Raw genomic sequence first — 7,409 nt, 5'->3', positions numbered from 1 at the left:
AAAAGGAATATTTATGTGAATTTTCTTTAAAATATCCAAAAACTTAGAAAATTGCTTATCTATTTTTTATTTTTTATTTTTGAAATCATTGAGAATAAGGAAATGGAGTAAAGAGAATAGGAGGATTGTCTAGAAATGAAATTGGTGGAGGCGTGTCCATCTCTCTTGGTGTATCATCAATAATCTCCTCTTCTCCCACTTTATTCTTGCTTTGGCCATTATTTTCAGTTGTAGGTGTGGACATAGTTTCCTTTGATGGTGAATTCTCAATTTCTCTTCCACTCCTAAGTGTGATGGCCTTGCATTGTTCCTTTGGATTCACTTCTGTGTTGCTAGGAAAAGGTCCTCTCTATTAGGTATTGATGGTCGGGGTCAATTGCCCAATTTGCATTTCAAGATTCTTCATAGTGTCTCCCATATTGCTATAATGAGTCTCAATATTATCCAACCATGTATCAGTCTTTTTAAACCTTGCTTTTGGCTCCTTAAAAAATGATACCATTGCTTCCTCAAGTGACATCTTCTTCTCGCTTTATTGACGTTCAAGTCCTGGAGGAGGTTGCAGCACATTCCTTTTATTTCCATAAGACAAATTCTTATGATTCCGAAGTCCTAGATGGTAATATTGTGGCAAAGGATCATCTCAATAGTTGTAGTTCCAATTGTTGATGTATTGAACCTGCTCTTGACTCGCTCCATTACTCGGATCTATCCTACTTGTAGTAGCCACATATTCTGCACTTTGTGATATCCTTTGGGTAGTTAAAGTTGAAATCTAATGAGATAGAGAAGCAACTTGAGCTGAAAGTACAGCAAACAACTCCAATTCATGAATCCCAACAACTTTCTTAGCCATAGTTCTTTCAATTGGCCATTGATAGTTATTTGAGGCCATTTCTTCCAAAAGAGCAGTAGCACCCTCAGGTGTCTTCAACATCAAAGTTCCCTCAGATGTAGCATCAACTAAAGTTTGAGTTTGTCCATTTAACCCTTTATAGAACATCTGAATCTGCAACCAATCTGGCAATCCATGTTGTGGGCAGCGTCAAATCAAATCCTTATACCTTTCCCAAGCTTCATAGATTGGTTCAAAATCATTTTGCTTGAATTGACCAATCTCACTCCTAAGTTGGGCTGTTTTGCAGGTGAAAAGAATTTAACTAAAAACTTTTCTACCATGTCCTGCCAACTAGTGCTACTCTCCGGTTGTAGAGACTGTAACTTACCTATTGTTTTGTCCCCAAAAAAAAAAAAAAGGAGCAATCTCAGTCTAATGGTGTCTTCAGTAACACCATTGATCTTTACAGTGTCACAAATCTCCAGAAACATCATCAGATAGATATTGGGTTCATCAAGTGATGATCCACTGAATTGGGTCTACTGCACCATACTGATTAATGCGGGTTTAAGCTCAAAATTATTCGCATTAATGGGCTGGCATCTGATAACCGAATAGTTGTCATTCACAACTGGCCGTACATAATCCTTCAAGGCATGTGGCTGTATATTTTTTTGTCTGTTATTCACGGCTAGTACCTTCTTTTTTCTTAGTGCTCTGAGCGTTCTTTCAATCTTCTGATCAAAAGAAGTAATGTCACAGGTTCTAGCATGGCGCATCCAACATAAAAAATACACCTGAAGAAGAAAAAAAATAAAATAAAATAAAATAAAAATAAAAATAAAAATTTAAATTAAAACCAAGGTTACTTTGTATCAGTATTGGCAAAAATAAGAAAAACTCAATCCCCAGCAACAGTGCCAAAAACTTAATCGATGCAAAACTACAAGTGCACAGTATCGTAATTTTATAATATAGTGATGTGAAGAGTATCATCCTCAATGATTGGTGTCTTAATTATACCAAGTACCGAAATTAAACTAATTTTGATTCTATTTAGAAAGATTAATAATTTTAGAATGTGAAATTGAAATAAGGCTACTTTAAATAAATTATTTAAGGGAAAATAAAACTGGTTGTCAGGTATCAAATTAATGAGGGTGAAAACTTCTAGGAAATCAAAAGCCTCTTTCGATAGTCAATCAGAATTTATTCTTGTTTATTATTTAATATAAGAGTATTCAAATTAATAACGCAAGAAAACAATATGACCCTCGATTTTTTTTATGTTACGTAAGTTCATACAAGTCGTTCGATCTCTATATTTACCTACACTAAATTATCCAAGATCTATCCTATAATTCTCCCTTTTGGTAGCAAATCACAAGACCAACATCATCAAATTAATGGCCAGTTAATTAAAAGCATTAAGCATAAAATAACTCAGACAACCATTAATGAAAACTACTTTAGATTAGCATCAAAGAGTAAGCATAGTTTAAAACTGGGCTACATCGTTTTCTTAGAATACAAAAATAAATAAATCATAGACGATTTCACCATGCTTTCTTTCATTTGGAGAGTAGAATACAAAACAACATCCACAGCATCACCATCGCGCGCTGCAAACACCTTGAGTACCACTGTTGTTTGTTGCTTTTCAATTTCTAAAAAGATATTAATTTTTTAGCGTACCACCAACTACCCTTGTTCTTTTTGTGTGGTTATTCTGCGCAACATCCCAAAAGAAAACCACACACAATCCAAAAAAATAAAACTAAAAGGAAGCTCCCAATTCAGCCACCTCCCTGTGCGCCCCCAAAAGAAAATTAAACCTCCTCCAGCTACTGCCTCCTGCTCGTGCACCCCCTAAAAGAATCCAAGAAAAACCCTATCTTTTTCCTCCCTTTTTCTTTTGTGCCTCATGCCCCTAGCAAAAATAAAAACCCTCTCTGCCCGTGTGAAATTAAACCCAGCGCAGCCCTCCTTTTGTGTTGCATGGTCGGGTCACATCAAGACCCGGCCCACTCTTCTTCTCTTTTTTTTTTTTTCCTTTGATTCTTACTCACACACACACAGGCCTCTTTTGAATGTTGGGCTTCCTTCTTTTTCTAATTTCTATTCCACATCTCACCAACTGCTAGCCCACCAAAAGGACCCGACTGCATGGCCGAGTCAAATCATCTTTTATTTTTTCTTTTCTTTTCTTTTCTTGTTTCTTCCTCTCTTTTTTCAGCGCACAAACCCAATTTTGACCTTCCTATAGCCCGTAACTCTCAAAGCTAAAAAAAAAAAAAAATTTGTATATAGTCCACAGCATTTTGAATTATCTTGATTGAGCTTGGACGAGAAAGTTACACTCAAATTACGAAATAATGTCAAAATAGTCCATGAAAACAGCGTATGGTAACTCACATCTAATTTCAACCTTGATATAGCCAGTATTTCTCAAAACGCAAAACATGAAAGTTGTAGAGGGTTCACTTAGCTTTCTATAGCATCTTGAATCATCTGAATTGCAGGTTTTATAAGAGAGTTACGCACAGATTACAAAATAGTGTTAAAAACGGCCTCTCTTTGCATGCATGGCTTGACTTCTAAAAATTATCCTACAATAATAAAATATAAGTGTCCGCGGATTTTCAACAAAAGTAGGCTAATTATCTTTAAATTATCAAATGAACTCAATGATCAAAATATTATACATAATTAGACATTTAACCAAAATTATGATCTTTAATGTGTGAATTTTAGCTGTCTAATTACAAAATTTTGATGCGTAATCATGGAGAATGAGTTGTATGCTCTCTCAAGCGAAGTTACTAAAATAATTTTGGGGGTGAAGCAATGAGGACTGCGGTGGACTTGATTAATTTGTTTCCTTCAACTCCTCTACTTGGTGAAGTTCCCAAAAAATTTGGAAAGGTAAGGATGTCACTTATGATCACTTGAAAGTGTTTGGTTGTCGTGCATTTGTTCACATTCCAAAAGATGAAAGATCCAAACTTGATGACAAGACAAGGCAATTTCATATTTTTCTTGGCTATGGGCATGATGAATTTGGATATAGATTATGGGATCCGATTGACAAGAAAGTTGTTAGAAGTCAGGATGTTGTATTTTTTGAAGATCAAACAATTGAAGATTTTGGCATGATTAAGCAATCGCATATTAATGCGGATTGATTTTGTTGACTTAGAGTCACCTTCTTCACCTTTGGCACATGATAAAAATATGGAAGATGTTCATCTACCTCTTGAAAATGTTGGAAACGATGAAATTCCTAGTAATGTTGAAGATGAAAATGAGGGGGAGCAACAAGTTCAAGAGCAAGCCCCATTGAAAAGATCTTCAAGAGAGCCAAGACCTTCAACTAAATATCCATCAAGTGATTTTGTTACTCTAATGGATTAAAGGGTGCGAAAACTATCAAGAAGCCATAAAATAAGAAAATAAAGTTGAATGGATGGAGGCTATGCAAGAGGAAATTGTAACAACCAAGAAAATTTTAAATAATTTAAAATTATAAGAAGATAAAAGGGGAGGAGGAATAAGTTGGAAAAAAAGGGTGTGGCAGCAAGCATTAGTCGACGAATGAATTGGTCTCGTCAACGAATGTTCTACTTAGCTCATCGATGAGGTTACGTGCCTCGTCGACAAGGAATTCCCGATATGGGTTTTTATAGACTGAAATCCATCAACGAGTTGGCTGTCTCGTCGACGAACCGTGTACAGGACTTGTCGACAAAACGACGTGTCTCGTCGACGAATCCTTGGGTATAAAAAGGACTTTTCTTTCATTTTAGCACAGAATTCTTGCATGCTCACCTTCTCTCTCCAGAAATTCGGCCATCCTCCCTTCTCACTTCGATTTCAGGCCGGATTTCCACTGGTTCGACAATCTGAAGTTACCACAACGCTCGTGGAAGAGTTCTTTACAAATCTACTAGAGTGGATTGTCGGTGGAGCTAGTTGGGGATTCATCCTAGATTTGAGGTAAGGCTTTTTATGTAAAATTTGGCTTTATCCTAGTTGTAAGAAATATTATATATGAAGAAATACTGAAGTTTAGTTCTGGTAAATGTGGTTTTTAGGGCGTTGAATGGAGAACCTTGTGCATGTAGGACTGGTTATTTTAGGAGGCTTTTCAGGAATTAGGTAAGGGAAAATATTTTATAATAGCTTTTAGTAATTATTAATATGACTAATTTTTGGAAAAAATACTACATATACAGGTATAATTTTTTTGAACCAAACTGATATTGAAAATACTATTTTAATTATATAAGTATTAAATTGGGAAAAATTGTGTGGTTGAAACCATTTTGATCATTAAATGATTGTTGAGCTTAGTAGAATGAGGAAATTGTTGAGATTGTGAATGTTATTTGACTGAAATTCTTGTCTGGCTAAATACACTCATTGGATTGTGAACATTGCTTGGTTGAAAATACTGGATGGTTGAGTATGGTATTTGCGTGGACATGGTTGATTGGTCAGGTTTGTGATTGATTTGTGGTATGGTTAATGTAAATGACGATATAACGTTAGCAGTGCTATGAGGAGGTCGTTATATCGTACCTGGTATAACCGTCATATAACATTGGCAGTGATATGAGGAAGTCGTTATATGGACGTTTATACTGGGAGGTAAATATTAGCAGTGGTATAAGGAGGTTGGTTACCTATTTACTATGAACGAGGTGTTTTTTTTGTAATATTTGTGGTTTGAGTAGGCCTGTGTGGACATTTATATTGTATTTGATTAGTCTTGTGTGGACCAGTCCTGTGTGGACATTAATGCTGTGTGATTTGATTAGTTTTGTGTGGACCAATCCTGTGTGGACATTAATGCTGTGTGATTTGATTCGTCTTGTGTGGACCAATCCTGTGTGGACATTGATGTTGTGTGATTTGATCCTATATGGATTGATTATGATATAGGCATTTGCATGAAATTATGTGAAGCAATTGTGTTGGCTGTGTACGAATGTTAATAAATTAAGTATTTAGGGTAAAGTAGATTACCCCACCTGAGGGCTTGCTGAGAAGGGCGAGTACGCTGGTAATTAATTGTGGGTACCAGAGTAGAGGGAAGCCACTTGAATAGGTAGGTGATCTTCCCTATTCTCGGTGACTTTACCTGAATACATAACCCGAGGGCTTACTGAGAAAGGTGAGTGCCCTGGTGTTAGGACTAGAGTAGAGGGAATCCACTTGTAGGGGTGGGTGGATTTCCCTATTCTCGGAAACTAACATTAAAATATTGATTAGTTATGGATATGTGATTGGATGATAAGGATGTTGTTCCTGTGCGATTATGGACATGTTATCTGATTTTTTGTGAGTTATGTGTACACATGAGATGCATATTTTAAATTGTATTATAAACACTTCAGCCACACACTATTATAAATTATTTCTTCCTTACTGAGAATTTCTCACCCCCGACATATGTTAAATCTTTTCAAGTTATCCAGGTGATTGAGCTTAGATAGCTCCAGGGCGGGGTAGTTTTGGTGAGTTAAATATAACAAATCAGATATGTATTTAGTTTATGCTTAATATGTATTTATAATATGAAGGATTAGGTTGTAATTATTATGGATCAATGTATATAAATATAGCACTCTGGTATTTTTTGTTGAAGATATTTATTATTTCAGCAGTGTGAATGGATCAGAGACGCGTGTTGTCTCTTAACGCACCGGGCCCCGCAAGGCTGGTCTGGGGTGTTACAGTTGGTATCAAAGCATAATGGTCTTGCGGACTTTAGGAGAATTAATACTAGAGTATAGGTTTGAATTGAATAAGGGTAGGAGTGGGTAGAATAGAGTATTGAAGGGAGTTTAAGGTTGTTTCATAATTCGGAGGTAGAAATCCCTTGACGAACTTCTGTGATTTTCTGAATCAGTCAACGGTTTCAGAAAAGTATTGTAAATCCATTGACAATGATGTTTCCGAGTTGTGAAACCAAGATTTGGAATCTAAATATTGGAAGTTCAGATGATTATGGATAAATGGATGTTGGGTATTTAATTGAGGATATGGATATTAATTTGGTTTTCCATTGTGATGTGTATGTCAAATATATATAAAGATGTGGAGATTCTTAAATTGCCTTTGGTGTACATTTATATTCAGGGATGGATCCTCGAGGCAAGGGCATAGATGAAGGAGGAGGAAGCGAAATGAGAGCCTCTAGCGAGGACGAGATTGACACCTCTCTGCTGTTACGAGGAATAGCTTGTCAAGTTAGGGAAGAAATGAGACAGGATTTTGGTGGAACAAGCTATCCACCAGCGCACTAGGATTGTACTATTGATCGGTTCACTTGTCTAAAACCCTCATCTTTTGAGGGTGGCACTGATCCGATAAAGGCTGAGATGTGTATGCAAGAAATGGAGAAAATTCTTGCTGTGTTGAATTGTACCGAAGAGTAGAAGGTCCTTTTTGCTACTTTCAAATTGGCAGGAGAAACAGAACGATGGTAGTATACGGTGAAGCTGTTGAAGGAACAGCGAGTGGTACCTACAGCAATGACCTGGGGTCATTTCAAGCAGGTCTTCTA

General features: G+C 36.4%; 1 non-coding gene across 1 annotated transcript; it reads left to right on the top strand.

Annotated features, from left to right (window-relative positions):
• The first annotated feature begins 1,025 nt into the window (after positions 1-1,025).
• On the top strand, positions 1,026-1,132 carry LOC131165184 (small nucleolar RNA R71). The gene has a single exon (XR_009139501.1). It is a non-coding gene; the product is annotated as a small nucleolar RNA R71 (small nucleolar RNA).
• The last annotated feature ends 6,277 nt before the right edge of the window (positions 1,133-7,409 follow it).

This window comes from Malania oleifera, chromosome 9 (genome assembly GCF_029873635.1).
Source record: "Malania oleifera isolate guangnan ecotype guangnan chromosome 9, ASM2987363v1, whole genome shotgun sequence".
Classification (NCBI taxonomy): Eukaryota; Viridiplantae; Streptophyta; class Magnoliopsida; order Santalales; family Ximeniaceae; genus Malania; species Malania oleifera.
The sequence above is the reverse complement of the archived record's forward strand: the minus strand, read 5'-3'. Positions and strand labels throughout refer to the sequence as shown.